The following is a 22,093-nucleotide window of genomic DNA, read 5'->3' on the forward strand; positions in this document are numbered from 1 at the left end:
TGCCTGTAGCAGACCTCTCTTTCATGCTGCAGAGCAGGAGCTGCATGCAGCAGACCTCTCTGTCATGCTGCAGAGCAGGAGCTGCATGCAGCAGACCTCTCTGTCATGCTGCAGAGCAGGAGCTGCATGCAGCAGACCTCTCTGTCATACTGTAGAGCAGGAGCTGCATGCACCAGACCTCTCTTTCATGCTGCAGGGCAGGAGCTGCATGCAGCAGACCTCTCTTTCATGCTGCAGAGCAGGAGCTGCAAGCAGCAGACCTCTCTTTCATGCTGCAGAGCAGGAGCTGCAAGCAGCAGACCTCTCCTTCATGCGCTGCAGAGCAGGAGCTGCATGCAGCAGACCTCTCTGTCATGCTGCAGAGCAGGAGCTGCACATACCAGACCTCTCTTTCATGCTGCAGACCAGGACCTGCAAATACCAGACCTCTCTTTCATGCTGCAGAGCAGGAGCTGCATGCAGCAGACCTCTCTTTCATGCTGTAGTGCTGGAGCTGCATGCAGCAGACCTCTCCTTCATGCTGCAGAGCAGGAGCTGCATGCAGCAGACCTCTCTGTCATGCTGAAGAGCAGGAGCTGCATGCAGCAGACCTCTCTGTCATGCTGCAGAGCAGGAGCTGCAAGCAGCAGACCTCTCTTTCATGCTGCAGAGCAGGAGCTGCAAGCAGCTGACCTCTTTTTCATGCTACACATGCTGCAGGGCAGGAGCTGCATGCAGCAGACCTCTCTTTCATGCTGCAGAGCAGGAGCTGCAAGCAGCAGACCTCTCTTTCATGCTGCAGAGCAGGAGCTGCAAGCAGCAGACCTCTCTTTCATGCTGCAGAGCAGGAGCTGCAAGCAGCAGACCTCTCTGCCATGCTGCAGAGCAGGAGCTGCATGCAGCAGACCTCTCTGTCATGCTGCAGAGCAGGAACTGCATGCAGCTGACCTCTCTTTCATGCTGCAGAGCAGGAGCTGCATGCAGCAGACCTCTCTGTCTTGCTGCAGAGCAGGAGCTGCATGCAGCTGACCTCTCTTTCATGCTGCAGAGCAGGAGCTGCAAGAATCAGACCTCTCTTTCATGCTGCAGAGCAGGAGCTGCATGCAGCAGACCTCTCTGTCATGCTGCAGAGCAGGAGCTGCATGCAGCAGACCTCTCTGTCTTGCTGCAGAGCAGGAGCTGCATGCAGCTGACCTCTCTTTCATGCTTCAGAGCAGGAGCTGCAAGCAGCAGACCTCTCTTTCATGCTGCAGAGCAGGAGCTGCATGCAGCAGACCTCTCCGTCATGCTGCAGAGCAGGAGCTGCATGCAGCAGACCTCTCTGTCATGCTGCAGAGCAGGAGCTGCATGCAGCAGACCTCTCCTTCATGCTGCAGAGCAGGAGCTGCAAGCAGCAGACCTCTCTGTTATGCTGCAGAGCAGGAGCAGCATGCAGTAGACCTCTCTTTCATGCTGCAGAGCTGGAGCTGCCTGCAGCAGACATCTCTGTCATGCTGCAGAGCAGGAACTACATGCAGCAGACCTCTCTGTCTTGCTGCAGAGCAGGAGCTGCAAGCAGCAGACCTCTCTTTCATGCTGCAGAGCAGGAGCTGCATGCAGCTGACCTCTCTTTCATGCTGCAGAGCAGGAGCTGCAAGCAGCAGACGTCTCTTTCATGCTGCAGAGCAGGAGCTGCATGCAGCTGACCTCTCTTTCATGCTGCAGAGCAGGAGCTGCAAGCAGCAGACCTCTCTTTCATGCTGCAGAGCAGGAGCTGCATGCGGTAGACCTCTCTGTCATGCTGCAGAGCAGGAGCTGCATGCAGCTGACCTCTCTTTCATGCTGCAGAGCAGGAGCTGCATGCAGCAGACCTCTCTGTCATGCTGCAGAGCAGGAGCTGCATGCAGCAGACCTCTCTTTCATGCTGCAGAGCAGGAGCTGCAAATACCAGACCTCTCTTTCATGCTGCAGAGCAGGAGCTGCATGCAGCAGACCTCTCTGTCATGCTGCAGAGCAGGAGCTGCATGCAGCAGACCTCTCTGTCATGCTGCAGAGCAGGAGCTGCATGCAGCAGACCTCTCTTTCATGCTGCAGAGCAGGAGCTGCATGCAGCAGACCTCTCTGTCATGCTGCAGAGCAGGAGCTGCATGCAGCAGACCTCTCTTTCATGCTGCAGAGCAGGAGCTGCAAATACCAGACCTCTCTTTCATGCTGCAGAGCAGGAGCTGCATGCAGCAGACCTCTCTGTCATGCTGCAGAGCAGGAGCTGCGTGTAGCAGACCTCTCTTTCGTGCTGTAGAGCAGGAGTTGCATGCACCAGACCTCTCTTTCGTGCTGCAGAGCAGGAGCTGCATGCAGCAGACCTCTCTTTCATGCTGCAGAGCAGGAGCTGTATGCAGCAGACCTCGCTTTCATGCTGCAGAGCAGGAGCTACAGGCAGCAGACCTCTCTTTCATTCTGCAGAGCAGGAGCTGCATGCAACAGACCTCTCTGTCATGCTGCAGAGCAGGAGTTGCATGCAGTAGACATCTCTTTCATGCTGCAGAGCAGGAGCTGCATGCACCAGACCTCTCTTTCGTGCTGCAGAGCAGGAGCTGCATGCAGCAGACCTCTCTTTCATGCTGCAGAGCAGGAGCTGCATGCAGCAGACCTCTCTGCCATGCTGCAGAGCTGGAGCTGCATGCAGCAGACCTCTCCTTCATGCTGCAGAGCAGGAGCTGCAAGCAGCAGACCTCTCTTTCATGCTGCAGAGCTGGAGCTGCATGCAGCAAACCTCTCTGTCATGCTGCAGAGCAGGAGCTGCAAATACCAGACCTCTCTTTCATGCTGCAGAGCAGGAGCTGCAAGCAGCAGGCCTCTCTTTCATGCTGCAGAGCAGGAGCTGCATGCAGCAGACCTCTCTGTCATGCTGCAGAGCAGGGGCTGCATGCAGCAGACCTCTCTGTCATGCTGCAGAGCAGGAGCTGCATGCAGCAGACCTCTCTGTCATACTGTAGAGCAGGAGCTGCATGCACCAGACCTCTCTTTCATGCTGCAGAGCAGGAGCTGCACGCAGCAGACCTCTCTTTCATGCTTCAAAGCAGGAGCTGCATGCACCAGACCTCTCTTTCATGCTGCGGAGCAGGAGCTGCCTGTAGCAGACCTCTCTTTCATGCTGCAGAGCAGGAGCTGCATGCAGCAGTCCTCTCTTTCATGCTGCAGAGCAGGAGCTGTATGCATCTGACCTCTCTTTCATGCTGCAGAGAGGGAGCTGCATGCAGCAGACCTCTCTGTCATGCTGCAGAGCAGGAACTGCATGCAGCAGACCTCTCTTTCATGCTGCAGAGCAGGAGCTGCTTGCACCAGACCTCTCTTTCATGCTGAAGAGCAGAAGCTGCATGCAGCTGACCTCTCTGTCATGCTGCAGAGCAGGAGCTGTATGCAGCTGACCTCTCTTTCATGCTGCAGAGCAGGAGCTGCAAGCAGCAGACCTCTCTTTCATGCTGCAGAGCAGGAGCTGCATGCAGCTGACCTCTTTGTCATGCTGCAGAGCAGGAGCTGCATGCAGCAGACCTCTCTGTCATGCAGACCTCTCTGTCTTGCTGCAGAGCAGGAGCTGCATGCAGCAGCCCTCTCTTTCATGCTGCAGAGCAGGAGCTGCATGCAGCAGCCCTCTCTTTCATGCTGCAGAGCTGGAGCTGCATGCAGCAGACCTTTCTGTCATGCTGCAGAGCAGGAGCTGCATGCAGCAGACCACTCTGTCATGCTGCAGAGCAGGAGCTGCATGCAGCAGACCTCTCAGTTAGGCTGCAGAGCAGGAGCTCATGCAGCAGACCTCTCTGTTAGGCTGCAGAGCAGGAGCTGCATGCAGCAGACCTCTCTGTCATACTGTAGAGCAGGAGCTGCATGCACCAGACCTCTCTTTCATGCTGCAGAGCAGGAGCTGCATGCAGCAGACCTCTCTTTCATGCTGCAGAGCAGGAGCTGCATGCAGCTGACCTCTCTTTCATGCTGCAGAGCAGGAGCCGCATGCAGCAGACCTCTCTTTCTTGCTGCAGAGCAGGAGCTGCATGCAGCAGACCTCTCTTTCATGCTGCAGAGCAGGAGCTGCATGCAGCAGACCTCTCTGTTAGGCTGCAGAGCAGGAGCTCATGCAGCAGACCTCTCTTTCATGCTGCAGAGCAGGAGCTGTATGCAGCAGACCTCGCTTTCATGCTGCAGAGCAGGAGCTGCATGCAGCAGACCTCTCTGTTAGGCTGCAGAGCAGGAGCTCATGCAGCAGACCTCTCTTTCATACTGCAGAGCAGGAGCCGCATGCAGCAGACCTCTCTTTCTTGCTGCAGAGCAGGAGCTGCATGCAGCAGACCTCTCTTTCATGCTGCAGAGCAGGAGCTGCATGCAGCAGACCTCTCTGTTAGGCTGCAGAGCAGGAGCTCATGCAGCAGACCTCTCTTTCATGCTGCAGAGCAGGAGCTGTATGCAGCAGACCTCTCTTTCATGCTGCAGAGCAGGAGCTGCATGCAGCTGACCTCTCTTTCATGCTGCATAGCAGGAGCCGCATGCAGCAGACCTCTCTTTCTTGCTGCAGAGCAGGAGCTGCATGCAGCAGACCTCTCTTTCATGCTGCAGAGCAGGAGCTGCATGCAGCAGACCTCTCTTTCATGCTGCAGAGCAGGAGCTGCATGCAGCAGACCTCTCTTTCATGCTGCAGAGCAAGCGCTGCCTGCAGCAGACCTCTCTTTCATGCTGCAGAGCAGGAGCTGCGTGCAGCAGACCTCTCTTTCGTGCTGCAGAGCAGGAGCTGCATGCACCAGACCTCTCTGTCATGCTGCAGAGCAGGAGCTGCATGCAGCAGACCTCTCTGTTAGGCTGCAGAGCAGGAGCTGCATGCAGCAGGCCTCTCTTTCATGCTGCAGAGCAGGAGTTGCATGCAGCAGACCTCTCTTTCATGCTGCAGAGCAGGAGCTGCATGCAGCAGGCCTCTCTTTCATGCTGCAGAGCAGGAGTTGCATGCACCAGACCTCTCTGTCATGCTGCAGAGCAGGAGCTGCATGCAGCAGACCTCTCTGTTAGGCTGCAGAGCAGGAGCTGCATGCAGCAGGCCTCTCTTTCATGCTGCAGAGCAGGAGTTGCATGCACCAGACCTCTCTGTCATGCTGCAGAGCAGGAGCTGCATGCAGCAGGCCTCTCTTTCATGCTGCAGAGCAGGAGCTGCATGCAGCAGACCTCTCTTTCATGCTGCAGAGCAAGCGCTGCCTGCAGCAGACCTCTCTGTCATGCTGCAGAGCAGGAGCTGAATGCAGCAGACCTCTCCGCCATGCTGCAGAGCAGGTGCTGCATGCAGCAGGCCTCTCTTTCATGCTGCAGAGCAGGAGTTGCATGCAGCAGGCCTCTCTGTCATGCTGCAGAGCAGGATCTGCATGCACCAGACCTCTCTGTCATGCTGCAGAGCAGGAGCTGCATGCACCAGACCTCTCTTTCATGCTGCAGAGCAGGAGCTGCATGCAGCAGACATCTCTGTCTTGCTGCAGAGCAGCAGCTGTATGCAGCTGACCTCTCTTTCATGCTGCAGAGCAGGAGCTGCATGCAGCAGACCTCTCTTTCATGCTGCAGAGCAAGCGCTGCCTGCAGCAGACCTCTCTTTCATGGCTGCGTGCAGCAGACCTCTCTTTCGTGCTGCAGAACAGGAGCTGCATGCACCAGACCTCTCTGTTAGGCTGCAGAGCAGGAGCTGCATGCAGCAGGCCTCTCTTTCATGCTGCAGAGCAGGAGTTGCATGCACCAGACCTCTCTGTCATGCTGCAGAGCAGGAGCTGCATGCAGCAGGCCTCTCTTTCATGCTGCAGAGCAGGAGTTGCATGCAGCAGACCTCTCTTTCATGCTGCAGAGCAGGAGCTGCATGCAGCAGACCGCTCTGTCATGCTGCAGAGCAGGAGCTGCATGCAGCAGACCTCTCTTTCATGCTGCAGAGCAGGAGCTGCATGCAGCAGACCTCTCCTTCATGCTGCAGAGCAGGAGCTGCAAGCAGCAGACCTCTCTTTCATGCTGCAGAGCAGGAGCTGCATGCAGCAGACCTCTCTGTCTTGCTGCAGAGCAGGAGCTGCATGCAGCAGACCTCTCTTTCATGCTGCAGAGCAGGAGCTGCAAATACCAGACCTCTCTTTCATGCTGCAGAGCAGGAGCTGCATGCAGCAGACCTCTCTGTCATGCTGCAGAGCAGGAGCTGCAAGCAGCAGACCTCTCTTTCATGCTGCAGAGCAGGAGCTGCAAGCAGCAGGCCTCTCTTTCATGCTGCAGAGCAGGAGTTGCATGCAGCAGGCCTCTCTGTCATGCTGCAGAGCAGGATCTGCATGCACCAGACCTCTCTTTCATGCTGCAGAGCAGGAGCTGCGTGCAGCAGACCTCTCTTTCGTGCTGCAGAGCAGGAGCTGCATGCACCAGACCTCTCTGTTAGGCTGCAGAGCAGGAGCTGCATGCAGCAGGCCTCTCTTTCATGCTGCAGAGCAGGAGTTGCATGCACCAGACCTCTCTGTCATGCTGCAGAGCAGGAGCTGCATGCAGCAGGCCTCTCTTTCATGCTGCAGAGCAGGAGTTGCATGCAGCAGACCTCTCTTTCATGCTGCAGAGCAGGAGCTGCATGCAGCAGACCGCTCTGTCATGCTGCAGAGCAAGAGCTGCATGCAGCAGACCTCTCTTTCATGCTGCAGAGCAGGAGCTGCATGCAGCAGACCTCTCCTTCATGCTGCAGAGCAGGAGCTGCAAGCAGCAGACCTCTCTTTCATGCTGCAGAGCAGGAGCTGCATGCAGCAGACCTCTCTGTCATGCTGCAGAGCAGGAGCTGCAAGCAGCAGACCTCTCTTTCATGCTGCAGAGCAGGAGCTGCATGCAGCTGACCTCTCTTTCGTGCTGCAGAGCAGGAGTTGCATGCAGCAGACCTCTCTGTCATGCTGCAGAGCAGGAGCTGCAAGCAGCAGACCTCTCTTTCATGCTGCAGAGCAGGAGCTGCATGCACCAGACCTCTCTTTCGTGCTGCAGAGCAGGAGTTGCATGTAGCAGACCTCTCTTTCATGCTGCAGAGCTAGAGCTGCCTGCAGCAGACCTCTCTTTCATGCTGCAGAGCAGGAGCTGCATGCACCAGGCCTCTCTTTCGTGCTGCAGAGCAGGAGTTGCATGCAGCAGACCTCTCTTTCATGCTGCAGAGCAGGAGCTGCATGCACCAGGCCTCTCTTTCGTGCTGCAGAGCAGGAGCTGCAAGCAGCAGAACGGCCAAGCCCACTCCTGACTGCTGCAGCAGGAGGTGGGAACAGAGACTGCACCCTCCAGACAGGCCGAAGCCAGTCCTGACCCCCGTCCCCTTCCTCCCAAAGATTCCAATACCCCCCACCATCGATCCTTCCTGTTGTTGACACTTACTGCTCTGATCAGGTGGAACATGCCAGGGAATAACTGTGCACCTGCCTGGAGAAGTACCTGCTATTACAGGGTCCTTTTAGGTATCCCCTATTCTGGGGAGAAGACTTGTACACCTGGACTCTGGTGCAGGAATACTCCCCACAAAAGGAGATTTTAGTCCTTAGATAACCCTGCACTGAATTACAGCCTTCGCGTAACAAGGGCCTCAGTCGCGAGATGGCTCTGTATACCACGTATGAATGGATGGATGTCTGGGAGTAGTTCTGGCTGTTCAGGTCTCCATTTTGGATAGAGGAGAAAACCCTCTCCCCACTGAGGTAATAAACTGAAGATCTGGCAGGAGGAGGTTTCGTAGACCCCTCCTGTGATGCTCAGTCTGAGGGAGGTGGTAGGGATGAGTGCCCTCCTCCCAGGTCCCCCTGAGCGGAGGGCGCTTTTCTCACACCTGGCGGCCAAAGCTTGGAAGGACCTCCCCTGCACCTCAGGACCGCATCATCACTCGGAGAGTTCTGGGACGGAGTCAAGACCTGGCTGTTCGACTGAATAGCCAGCAACCCTAGCGCCTTGAGACCCTCACGGGTTATTTGCCACGCTTTATAAATCTGATTGATTGATTGACTCACACTGCTTTTCCCAACCCCGGCTCCATTGTTGCATTATGGTGTTATCGTGAGTAAACTCCTCTGGTGCACTTTTCATGCAGAGTATCCAACGTAGGTCCAGGAGGGCTGGCCCCATGACATGGCTGTCAGGATAGCCAATCAATGTAAGTTTCAATACAATGAATCTACAGGGAACCCATGGTCACTGGTCATCCTGAGAGCATGGAATGTATCGAGACCTCCTGGGCTTCACTGCCTATCCATGTGCTAAAGCGAGGGTGTCCAACGTGGGTCAAGAAGGGATGCATCCATGCAAAACTGAGTGTAACTGTGGACTTTAGAAAGGATTCTCATCTAGATTCAATGTATACAATTTTATCTTATGTGGCTATCCCAAGAATTTTTGATGGATCCGACCTTTGAGGACTAGCAGGGAGCCCTGAATGCTGAAGCATTCTTCGTGCGATTTTTTTAGCTGAACATTTCTTTCGTCTTCCTTCACATGGATGCAACACACATCTCTAAGGCTGCAGCGCACCAGGATCACTTTCTCTCCTTTCTAGACGTCGTGTTACTTTACATCCTTAAATCCAGTGTTTTGTGCTTTCATTTCACTGATTTGCTACATTTCTTCTTTAGGCAGAGTTGATGCTGCCCCAGAGGAGAGCCGTCCTGAGGCTGCCTGCTAATTGCAGACGCTGCTAGAGCTGGTACGCGCTCTGGTATCGCTGGGAGCCGGGTACCGGGGCATCCCTTCACGCAGGCAGAGCCAGGCCTCCTCAGGCACCTTATTAATCAGGAAATCAAAGGCATGCAGAGTGCAGCCACGTGCTGGAACCAGGCAACAGACAGCCTCAGGCGGAGCCTTTGATAATAGAAGCTGTCGTCTCTGCTGGTGTGGGCACTGGACAGTGTGATGTACATTTCAGCCTTAAGGTGGCATTTCTAATCCTCCTGTTTCCATTAGGATATCTCACCCTTTGGCGTTATTACAGGAGCTATTCACAGCACAGCAAATCGACAAATTAAACCCATTAGCATTATGTTGCTTTAAAAAAAAGCGATATAACTACAAATGACCATCACACATCAGGACTGTCATAGATTAGCCCCGCCCTTACCTTTGATGCCCAATCAGTTACATCTCCCCTCCACATCCCACGTGCGAGGTGTTTTACAACCGTCTGAGGTTTATTGTACTCTTAATAAGGACCACAGGCCTTGTTGCGCCATATTTACAGAGTGATGAATCTAGGTAGATGCGTCACTTTGTAAAACACTGCGCCACATTATACCTGCGCCAGGTATAATGTATGCACTGGGGCGTATTGACGCAAGGAAGGGTCGTAGAAGTGACACAGTGAAATCTATGAGATTTCACTGCGCCACTTCTAGGACACAAATGTGTCAATTTCTTAGGCCTGCCTCACAGCAGGCGTAAGACTGACGCAGGCCCTTTCACATGGGTCTTGCCCCATGTGAAAGGACGCACTGCAGGAGTTGCGCCACTTTTGTGACACACTCCAGCAATGCGTCACTTTTGCGCTTACAGATGCGTCAGAAATACTGACGTATCTGTAACTCCTTGCGCCATGATGCGTCATACTGTAAATATGACGCATTCATGGTGTCGCAGGGAGGGTGCAGTAAAAAGTGACGCATCGCTGTTTTCACGCAGCGATGCGTCACTTTTCATAAATGAGGCCCCACGTTTCCCATCCCAAAGTTTTCTGCCTTCTAAATAGGTAAATATTGTTCACAGCTGATGGCCGAGGTCCCTACCTTCTATGTGACCTCTGCTTCTATCATCTCTGGGGTCTTTCAGGATGCAATAAACACACCAAAAAAGTCAACTCAACAGAGACGTTTTACGGCATGGGAAAAGGGGCCTGTCCCCTGGGACAGCAGCCTTTCAGCCCCCCCCTCCCCAGCCCCCATAAACCCAGCTCTGTTTTGCAGAGAGTCTTCCTCTGGTGACCTTGAATAATTCTTAAAGGGGTTGTTTTAAATACCATGTTCCTTTCATTTATTTTTAATGTGGGTGAAGTGTGAGTCCGCTACAGATAGTTTACAAAGAAATGTTGATTTTTTGTTTCATGCAACACCCACAAAAAAGCTTCTTTTAGATCAAAACAGGACCTGACATATGAGAAATGGGAGGGAGTCACAGAGATTAATTGCAGTGACATTAGTGAGCTGCTGCTGCGCTACATTATTGAGAACACATCCCTGAATATTAGATGTGAACACATATCCTTAGGGCTAGAGCGGTCTACCCCGAAGTTGGGGAACCAGGTTCAAACCTCGGCAGCGACACTCGACATCCTGTGATTCTGGGCAAATCATTCAATCTCCCCGTGCCGAACAAAACATTTTTTTTAAATGAATGTGTCCTTCTGTAACGAAACTGATGCTCATGTAAAGAGCTCTGATACCTGATGTTTGGGGGTCTAGGTTGCGCTATAACAAAAATCTATTTATTTATTTATTATTTAGACCTGTGTGCCTGTGCACTGTCAGTGACCTGGCTAAACCCGCCGCCAGCACTCCAAAGCGTATGACACCTTCCACAACATGTTTCGATAAAGCCAAACCAAAGTAAGCAAGTAACCGCGAGCATTATAGTGCACTTAAGAGTATATGGTATGGCAATATCCCAGAACAGCTAAAGGACATGGTTCCGATAGCTGCAGACAGGCTCAGCTCATGCTAGAGCACCATCTCACATAAAACCAAGCACTCTGCCTCCAGGATTGTTAAGGCCTGCCATAGGAGTGACTTATAGGTGTATATGTGTCTATACATAATGGTAGGTATAGGATTTCTATACCTAAGCAAGGGGTGATTACACGACCTTGCCCCAGCTGAGTGATCAGCCAGTTGTGCCAGTTTGGATGGCCAGCCAGGGGTGGCATAATCCATGCTGCAGCCCCTGGTAGGCCTTGGATGCACCTATGCCCTGGGTACCTATGGTACACTATACAGGGGCTCACAAGGTGACCCAATATCCAATTGGAGATGTACCTATAGTACAAGGAGTTCATTTTACAGAGAGAGCAGATAGCCTGGGGCCCTGATTAGCAGGATCCCACGCCAACTAAGTCGAAAACCAGCTAAACACTAGGCAAAAAGTTGGGGTAACCATATAGTCAGATATCCACCTTCCTACAGGAAGCTTGCACTGCTGCTGACTATACTGTACCTGCTCTCTAGAGGAGGGAAGGTTGCGCTGCTGCTGACTGTACTGTGCCTGCTCTCTATATGAGGGAAGCTTGCACTGCTGCTGACTGTACTGTGCCTGCTCTCTAGAGGAGGGAAGGTTGCGCTGCTGCTGACTGTACTGTGCCTGCTCTCTATATGAGGGAAGCTTGCACTGCTGCTGACTGTACTGTGCCTGCTCTCTAGAGGAGGGAAGCTTGCACTGCTGCTGACTGTACTGTACCTGCTCTCTATGTGAGGAAGTTTGCACTGCTGCTGACTGTACTGTGCCTGCTCTCTATGTGAAGAAGTTTGCACTGCTGCTGACTGTACTGTGCCTGCTCTCTATGTGAAGAAGTTTGCACTGCTGCTGACTGTACTGTGCCTGCTCTCTATGTGAAGAAGCTTGCACTGCTGCTGACTATACTGTACCTGCTCTCTATGTGAGCAAGCTTGCACTGCTGCTGACTGTACTGTGCCTGCTCTCTAGAGGAGAGAAGCTTGTGCTGCTGCTGACTGTACTGTGCCTGCTCTCTAGAGGAGAGAAGCTTGTGCTGCTGCTGACTGTACTGTGCCTGCTCTCTATGAAAGGGAAGCTTGCACCGCTGCTGACTATACTGTGCCTGCTCTCTAGAGGAGGGAAGGTTGTGCTGCTGCTGACTGTACTGTGCCTGCTCTCTATGTGAGGGAAGCAGGCACTGCTGCTGACTGTACTGTGCCTGCTCTCTAGAGGAGGGAATGTTGTGCTGCTGCTGACTGTACTGTGCCTGCTCTCTATGTGAGAGAAGCAGGCACTGCTGCTGACTCTACTGTGCCTGCTCTCTACAGGAGGGGTGCTTGCACTGCTGCTGACTGTACTGTGCCTGCTCTCTATGTGAGGAAGTTTGCACTGCTGCTGACTGTACTGTGCCTGCTCTTTAGAGGAGGGAAGGTTGTGCTGCTGCTGACTGTACTGTGCCTGCTCTCTATGTGAGGAAGCTTGCACTGCTGCTGTCTCTACTGTGCCTGCTCTCTATGAGAGGGAATCTAGCAGTGCTGCTGACTGTACTGTACCTGCTCTCTATGGGATGGAAGCTTGCAGTGCTGCTGACTGTACTGTGCCTGCTCTCTAGAGGAGGGAAGGTTGTGCTGCTGCTTACTGTACTGTGCCTGCTCTCTATATGAGGGAAGCTTGCAGTGCTGCTGACTGTACTGTGCCTGCTCTCTATGTGAGGGAAGCAGGCACTGCTGCTGACTGTACTGTGCCTGCTCTCTACAGGAGGGGTGCTTGCACTGCTGCTGACTGTACTGTGCCTGCTCTCTATATGAGGGAAGCTTGCAGTGCTGCTGACTGTACTGTGCCTGCTCTCTATGTGAGGAAGCTTGCACTGCTGCTGTCTCTACTGTGCCTGCTCTCTATGAGAGGGAAGCTAGCAGTGCTGCTGACTATACTGTACCTGCTCTCTATGGGATGGAAGCTTGCAGTGCTGCTGACTGTACTGTGCCTGTTCTCTACGTGAGGGAAGCTTGCACTGCTGCTGACTGTACTGTACCTGCTCTCTATGTGAGAAAGCTTGCACCACTGCAGACTATACTGTCCATGCTCTCTATGGGAGGGAAGCTTGCACTGCTGCTGACTATACTGTACCTGCTCTCTATGGGATGGAAGCTTGCACTGCTGCTGACTGTACTGTGCCTGCTCTCTATGTGAGGGAAGCTCGCACTGCTGCTGACTGTACTCTCCCTGCTTTCTATGTGAGGGAAGCTTGCACTGCTGCTGACTGTACTGCGCCTGCTATCTATGAAAGGGAAGCTTTCACTGCTGCTGACTGTACTGGGCCTGCTCTCTATGAGAGGGAAGCTTGCACTGCTGCTGACTGTACTGTGCCTGCTCTCTATGAGAGGGAAGCTTGCACTGCTGCTGACTGTACTGGGCCTGCTCTCTATGAGAGGGAAGCTTGCACTGCTAATGACTGTACTGTGCCTGCTCTCTATGTGAGGGAAGCTCGCACTGCTGCTGACTGTACTCTCCCTGCTTTCTATGTGAGGGAAGCTTGCACTGCTGCTGACTGTACTGCGCCTGCTATCTATGAAAGGGAAGCTTTCACTGCTGCTGACTGTACTGGGCCTGCTCTCTATGAGAGGGAAGCTTGCACTGCTGCTGACTGTACTGTACCTGCTCTCTATGAGAGGAAAGCTTGCAGTGCTGCTGACTGTACTGTGCCTGTTGTCTACGTGAGGGAAGCTTGCACTGCTGCTGACTGTACTGTACCTCTCGCAGAAGGACTGCTAAGGATTCCTACTTGCCCTCCAAAGTGTGAATTCCAGCGTCTTGCCTGTGGCCTGGGAGCCCGTGTGCTCGGCCATCCTCTTGCCCTTTGAACCTTGTCAATCTGCGTCTTGCCTGGGGCCTGGGAGCCCGTGTGCTCGGCCACTATCTGCAGCAAGGTCTTCTCTAACAGCAACTGGGAGCGGGACTGCGAGGACCAGGAGCGCTTGCGTGCCATCATTCCGCGCACCTGGTGCCTCTTCCCGCCCCCTTATCCTATTTAGCCCAGCCTCCTAACGCGTTCGCCGGACGCGCGCGGACAAAGGCACGGGCGAAGACCGGGCAAAGAGCGGGCCGTTTGAGGCCGTTCGAGAACGTTAGAGACTGGACTGGGCCACCCTATTTACATCAGGTATTACCGCCTAAACCCACCTCTTGGCAAAACTCATATCACCGCCCTCTATTTAGTCGCCCCTGAGCCATATTGGCCACTATGAGCAAAATGGAGACCAGGAGCAAAGCCAACCTGTTAGCCAATGGCCCCACAGACCATACTAACCAGGAAGGAACCCCACCGGTGATAGCGGAGATAGCGATTAATTCCTCCCAGCAACTGCCCAGTGATACCCTCACTGACCAGCCACCTCCCACCATGGAACACAATTCTGAGATAGCAGAAGAGGACATATCATTAGCTGACATAGGTCACCTTTTGAAGTCGATTATAAGCCCTCTAGAAGCACGCCTGATGAAAATGGAGGCGAGATTAATCAAAATCGAGAAAACCGCCCTACAGATCATGGACTGTTGGAAACCGGGGGCTTCCCGCCCCACGCTACCCATCATTGACCCAAAACATAACTGTAACTCGGTTTCTTCAAAACCTGTAAAAGCTAATGAGGTAGTGAACAAATACAGCGGGTGATAAAAACATCAAATCACACAGTAATCAACCACCAAAATCAAAACCCAAATCAGCAATGCCAGCGACTTCTGGCCCCACCAAACAACTCCCCATCACGCAACAGCGACCAACTTTAGTCAATGATAACGTGCAGTCGAATTCACATCACAAGAGTCCCCCTATAATCCCCTTGATCACCAATCAAGATACACACGATTCGAACCATTCAAAGGCAAAACCACCAAGAACAGTCACAGTCAATCTTCCACCTGAGGTGGCTCCATATACTGTTATCCTAATTGGGGTACCCGAATTAAAATCAGACTCGTATGAAACAGGGGAGTCTCTGAAAAATAAAGTCATTAATTGGCTCTCAACACATAGACCCCTCCCCAGAGGCATGACCAGCGATATTCGCATGGTAAGAAGAGTCTCGTGGGTAGGCAAGAGACCTAAAACAATCAGTGGCGATTGTCTATTGGTGAGTTTTAGAGAACCAAGAACAGTCTTTTTCATATGTAGTCCAGCTCTGGAAGATGAAGGGAGCGCTATTCATCCTGTCCCCCTCTCGTTTTTCTATCCACCTAATGACCATGCAACGAATGCCCAGAGCAGAGGACATTATCAGAACTCACATGATAACTGGGAGGGCAACCCGGGAAGGAGGAGAATTCCCTTCAACCATTCACGAATACCCCCCTTTCGCCCAAACACATATGGCGATTCCCAGGGATGGGAAACTGTTCAGAGAAGAGGGATGGGAAGGGGTGGATTTGATAGAGAGGAACCATGGCCCCCGAGATTCTACCAGCCACCATTGCTACCACTGTTTAATCATTATGAGTGTCTCGAAATGGTGGACTGACAGTTGGCCTCCATAAAAGGGGCACAAGCGCAACCAGCAGGGTATGAAAGTGGCTATTATGCACCCCCGACCTGTAGGCAGGAGAAATCCACTACTGGGTCTCTAGACCTGTCCCAGGAGCTACATAAAAGGGAAATTAGCCTAGATGGCCCACCATTGGCTGAGGGGCAAATGGATAGTGCCCCTCAGCTTGAAAACATAAGACCCACGGCCAAACAATTTGACACTCAAAATACCCCACAAACCTTAAAAATTCTTTCCTGGAATGTGGCTGGCCTAACCAACAAAATAGACTCGGACACATGGGCCGATCTAACACAACCAACAAGCGTCTGTCTCTTCCAAGAGACCTGGACAAGGTAAGAGACTTCCTTTGGGGGCTTCCAGACATATTCTATCCCCGCTGTCTGGAGTGGGAAAGGCAGACCTTCCGGAGGCTTAGCAATCTGGGTGGCTTCGGATTTAGGATGCCGAGATTCAAGATATCCAGTAGACTCGGTAGATATACTGGCCGTCTTACTTGAATGGCCGGGTCCTATTAAACTTTTGGTTATAAACATCTATTCCAGGCCGGTCAAAATAGCGTCCACTTCCAAAACTATAGAAACTCTGTCAACCCTTCTGGAAACCATCCCTGCGGATATGTCTTACCTAATAGGGGGGGAATTCAATTCACACTTTGAGCCACTACCTGGTCTACTTGATGGACCCTCCCTAGAGGAGGATTCAAGTTGGCAGGTCCCTCAGACTGAAGCACCCCCTCCCAGAGCATGGACATCCCTTGCCGTACAGATAAACACTCTAAATCTCACCTATGGTTTGAGAGCCTGTAACGGCCGCACTAGGTCCGACATCCCGTCCAAATGTACATTTAATAAAGCAGGGAGGCAATCCAGAACAGACTACTTCCTGGTACAATCGCAGGCATGGAAAAGGGTGGTGGACTTTAAAATAATACCCAGGCACGACAGTGACCACAATGCCCTGGAACTAGAGTATACCATCCCTTGGGTGACTGTGACAGGTGAGGAGAACTTGAAAGGAGGACATCTATTGGAGAACAACAGGAGGCGGATAAAATGGGAAAAACTTGCCTCCAGTGGGGAAAAGCTTGCCTCCCTCTATGATGGGATTATTCCCATCCTTGAAGAGGCTTTTGACCTGTGGGACCCAGACTCTCCAACAGACAGAAGTGAGGACATAGCTCAAGTACATGCACATTTAATTAAGAAGCTCGAAGCTGACCTTTTTAGCACAGGCCGACCTAGAGCACAGGGACAAACCAAGAACACCTGGTATAACAGTACCTGTCGCTTGGCAAAACGAGACCTCCTATCCACCATAAAAGAAGGAGGTTCCAGGGAGGAGATCCGCTCTAAAAGGAGTGCGTACAAATCACTCATAGCTAACGCTAGAATAGAGTGGGACGTACAGCACTGGGAGAATCTATCGGAGTCCCTAGCCAAAAGGGACTCCCGAAGATTCTGGAGAATAATCAACCATGGGAGCGGGTATCTCTCCTCTGCAATTTAACCCAACATAGCGGCCAATGTTTGGCAGGATCATTTCCAACAACTATATGCCCCTGTGCATGATGAGTTAGTAACACCAACATCCAATAGCCTCACCACATACACATCTCCCCCTTTCACTTTAAAAGATGTCAAGGTGGCTATAATGGGTCTTGCTTCCGGAAAGGCCCCGGGTTTGGATGGGGTGCCGGGTGATCTTTTTAGGCAGGAACCTGGGATCTGGGCACCCTACTTGATGGTTTTATTCAATGCAGTGCTGGGGGGAATGAAAATACCGGATACTTGGCTGGGAGCGGAGGTGGTCCCGATATATAAAAAGGGACCGCCCCTGCTCCCCGCCAACTATCGCCCAATCAGCCTCATTGATGTAACCCAAAAGTTGTTTGGAAGACTAATCCTGGATAGGCTCCAAAGCTGGATGGAAGAAACTGATATTTTAAGCCCTCTCCAGGCAGGTTTTAGGAAGGGAGTGTCAACAGTGGATCAAATATTCAGACTAAATATCTTATACTGGAAGACAGCACTTCTAGAAGGGGGGTCACTGTATGCTGTCTTCGTGGACCTCCGTGCCGCCTTCGACTTGGTCCCTCGGGCCAAGTTGTGGGCGGTACTGGGGGACATGGGCGTCCCTGGAGACATCCTCCAGATTCTTATTAGGCTGCAAACAGATAATTACGCCCGTGTAAGATATGGAAAGGGCGGTAGGCTGACAGATAGGTTTCCTGTCCAACGTGGGGTAAGGCAGGGCTGTGTGTTGGCGCCGACCCTGTTCTGTCTATTCACGAACGGGGTGATAGAGCACTTGTGCAGAATCCCTAACATTGATGCCCCGTAACTGAACAGCAGCAGGGTGCCAGCGATTATGTTCGCGGACGACACCCTGCTGTTTTCAAAAACACCTATGGGGCTACAGAGGGTTCTGGACGGATTTTTGGTGTTTTGTAATGAAAGGGGATTAGAAATAAACCCCTCGAAGACTAAATTGATGATCCTCAGCCAAAAGCCCAAAAATAGCCCAAATCCCCGCTTGGGATCTACACCTCTAGAGAGAGTTCAAATGATCGAGTACCTAGGCATAACCCTCAGTCAAAATTTAACCTGGTTGCCACATAAAACAAAGGCAACCACAAAACTAATCCAGAGGGCCGGTACTATCACAAGAATTGCAAGAAAATCCTCCCTTCGTCCACTGGCACCTGCAATAAACATTTATAAAGCCCAAGCACGAGGAGGCATCACCTATGGGGCTGAGCTATGGGGACATACACCGCTACAGTCTATACAGGTCGCAGAGAACAATTTTATCAGACAATTGGCGGCCCTTCCTCTGAGTACCCCCTTACTCCCCTTGAGAATGGACTTGGCACTGCGCCCAATCACCGAAGAACTGAGCCTCAAACCCCTGACTTATTGGAGGCGGCTGTGGAGCAGCCAGGATTTGGGCCATTACAGAAGTGAATTACAGGAGCTCCTTAGACTAATCCAAGTGTCCAAAATCCCATGGCTCAAGTATATCAGGGACATGTGTACGACCCTTGGAGTTCCAGAGCTATGGTGTAATCCAGAACTAATGTCCGTAAGGCTCCCGAGGAAAGAACTCTCCAAATTGTTCTATAGCTTTATGCTAAAAAGATCTCTGAGTCTAATCCGGGAAGGTTCTTTAACTGACAGTTTTACCAAAGTAAAAGACTCTTATAGTTCTGAATATGTCTTAGACGCTATGTCCCCAGTGCACGTAAGGAAGATCTTCCTGCAATGGAGATACGGCTCTCTCCCTTTGAGGTCCTTCACCAAAACCTGGAATGGCAACCTAGACTCGAGCAATTGCCCTGCGTGCAATTACAAGCTGGAAAGTGACCTACACGTGGTCTTGTTTTGCAAAGCCTATAGCAAAACCAGGAGCTATTGGCTGGTCCCCTATTTAAGGAACTTGGGCTTTCGAACTTACGCCCCAGCCTATAGAGTGCTCAAAACTGACCTTGCAGCCCCAACTGTGTTCGTAATGGCGAAATTCTTGACGGCAATGTGGAGATCACGTGCAAGAATTATAAGGGACTCCAACGCGGAACGATCCATTAGTTCTTATTCTAATCTAAAAACGTATTGTGTAACCATGAACTTTGATTTCTCGAATTTTAAATTGCTGAATCTATTTTAAAATCTTTTTAATGATTTAATGTCGTTTACTTGTATATCTTTTATGATCTCAACGATCGAAATAAAGATTTTTTGAATTGAATTGAATTGAACTGTACCTGCTCTCTATGAGAGGGAAGCTTTCAGTGCTGCTGGCTGTGCTGTGCCTGCTCTCTACAGGAGGGAAGCTTGCAGTGCTGTGACTGTACTATGCCTGCTCTCTATGTGAGGAACTGGGGTGGCAGAGTGGGCTAAAGAACGGTGATGGATTAAACCCAGATCCTTTGACTGGGTGTGAGTGTTTGATTGATCCAGATGCTCAGTCCATTACCACCCCCTTTTGTACCACACTATGTGAGGGAAGCAGGTACTGCTGCTGACTGTACTGTGCCTGCTCTCTATGAGAGGAGGCTCGCACAGCTGCTGACTGTACTCTCCCTGCTCTCTATGTGAGGAAAGCTTGCACTGCTGCTGATTGTATTGTGCCTGCTCTCTATGTGAGGGAAGCTTGCACTGCTGCTGATTGTATTGTACCTGCTCTCTATGACAGGGAAGCTTGCACTGCTGCTGGCTGTGCTGTGCCTGCTCTCTGCAAGAGGGAAGTTTGCACTGATGCTGACTGTACTGTACCTCCTCTCTGTGTGAGGAAAGCTTGCACTGCTGCTGACTGTACTGTACTCTCCCTGCTCTCTATGTGAGGGAAGCTTGCACTGCTGCTGACTGTACTGTGCCTGCTCTCTATGAGAGGGAAGCTTGAACTACTGTGGACAGCACTGTATCTGCTCTGTATGTGAGAGAAGCTTGCACTACTGCTGACTGTACAGTGCTGCTCACTGTACTGTGTCTGCTCTCTACAGGAGGGACGCTTGCACTGCTGCTGGCTGTGCTGTGCCTGCTCTCTACAGGAGGGAAGCTTGCAGTGCTGTGACTGTACTATGCTGCCTGCTCTCTATGTGAGGGAATCAGGTACTGCTGCTGACTGTACTGTGCCTGCTCTCTATGAGAGGAAGTTTGCACTGCTGCTGACTGTACTCTCCCTGCTCTCTATGTGAGGGAAGCTTGCACTGCTGCTGACTGTACTGTGCCTGCTCTCTATGTGAGGGAAGCTGGCACTGCTGCTGACTGTACTGTGCCTGCTCTCTATGTGAGGTAAGCTTGCACTGCTGCTGAATGTACTTTGCCTGCTCTCTATGAGAGGGAAGCTTGCACTGCTAATGACCGTACTGTGCCTGCTCTCTATGAGAGGGAAGCTTGCACTGCTGCTGATTGTATTGTGCCTGCTCTCTATGTGAGGGAAGCTTGCACTGCTGCTGACTGTACTGTACCTGCTCTCTATGACAGGGAAGCTTGCACTGCTGCTGGCTGTGTTGTGCCTGCTCTCTGCAAGAGGGAAGTTTGCACTGCTGCTGACTGTACTCTCCCTGCTCTCTATGTGAGGGAAGCTTGCACTGCTGCTGACTGTACTGTGCCTGCTCTCTATGAGAGGGAAGCTTGAACTACTGTGGACAGCACTGTATCTGCTCTGTATGTGAGAGAAGCTTGCACTACTGCTGACTGTACAGTGCTGCTCACTGTACTGTGCCTGTTCTTTACGTGAGGGAAGCTTGCACTGCTGCTGACTGTACTGTACCTGCTCTCTATGAGAGGGAAGCTTTCAGTGCTGCTGGCTGTGCTGTATCTGCTCTCTACAGGAGGGACGCTTGCACTGCTGCTGGCTGTGCTGTGCCTGCTCTCTACAGGAGGGAAGCTTGCAGTGCTGTGACTGTACTATGCCTGCTCTCTATGTGAGGGAATCAGGTACTGCTGCTGACTGTACTGTGCCTGCTCTCTATGAGAGTAAGTTTGCACTGCTGCTGACTGTACTCTCCCTGCTCTCTATGTGAGGGAAGCTTGCACTGCTGCTGACTGTACTGTGCCTGCTCTCTATGAGAGGGAAGCTTGCACTGCTGCTGACTGTACTGGGCCTGCTCTCTATGAGAGGGAAGCTTGCACTGCTAATGACTGTACTGTGCCTGCTCTCTATAAACCTGTAAACCTGTAAACCTGTAGACTTGTAGAGCGTGATTGCTGCCCGGAGGCGTCCAAGCGCTAGGGTAACCAGAACCTACCAAAGAGCAGATGAGGAGGAAGCTAGGGATTAGTGAGGGGAATTAAACAGGAAAGTCTTTAATTGTTTACGAAACACAGTGAGGTTGGGATTGGCTCTGAGATGTAGTGGCAGAGTGTTCCAGGTTCTGGACGCATTGTAGGCGAACGTCCTTCCGCCTGACCTGGATCTTTTTATTCTTGGCGCCACTGCTAAAAAGGTCTGGCTGGAGCGAAGGCTTCGGTTGGGAATGTAGTGAGTAACTAGGTCACGTGAAATGCTGGGGCCTGTGTCCCAGAATGCTTGGTGGGCTATGCACATAGCTTTAAAAAGGACTCTCTGCCGAATCGGTAGCCAGTGAAGGCTGACCAGACCGGCCCTCACTGATTGTCTCCGAGGGATCTTGAGCAGTAAGCGCGCTGCGCAGTTCTGCACTATCTGCAGTCTGCGCAGAGTGTAATCTGGGGTGCCTAGATAGAGCGCATTGTTGAAATCGAGGCGTGAGTGTATGAGGCCTTGTATGGCCACCTGTTTGGCTTCCAGGGGGAGGAGGGGGAAGATTTTATTTAGCATCCTCATGATGCCAAAACAGGTGGCTGATAGTTTTGTGGCTTGAGCGTTGAAGGACAGAGATCTGTCTAGCCACACTCCGAGGCTCTTAATATTGTTCTTGGGGGCTGGGGGGGGGGGGGGGGCAGACAAGGAGGCCACAAGGAGGGGGGGAGGCCAAGATCTGGGGGGCCTAAGAGCATCAGCTCTGTTTTATCCCCATTCAACTTGAGGGATGATGAAGACATCCAGGTCTTCACCTCCTCTAGGCATTCTCTAAGCCCACCTGACGCAGGCCGGGTAGTCTTCTGCGCCAGTGAGACCACCAGCTGCGTGTCGTCCGCATAGGAGATGATATTAACTCCGAATGGGCGGACGACATCAGCCAGTGGCCTCATATACAGGTTGAAGAGTGCGGGGCTCAGAGAGGAGCCCTGAGGCACTCCGCACTTAAGAGGTCTGCTAGAGGAGACGGACTCACCCTCAAAGACCCTGAAGGATCTGTTCTCCAGAAAGGATTTAAACCATGTCCAGGCTTTGTCCTTGATCCCGGCGCAGGACAAACGGTCCAGTAGGGTGTCATGACTGACCGTGTCAAATGCCACGCTTAGATCAAGGAGGAT

Source organism: Lissotriton vulgaris, chromosome 2_1 (assembly GCF_964263255.1).
Source record: "Lissotriton vulgaris chromosome 2_1, aLisVul1.2, whole genome shotgun sequence".
Lineage (NCBI taxonomy): Eukaryota > Metazoa > Chordata > Amphibia > Caudata > Salamandridae > Lissotriton > Lissotriton vulgaris.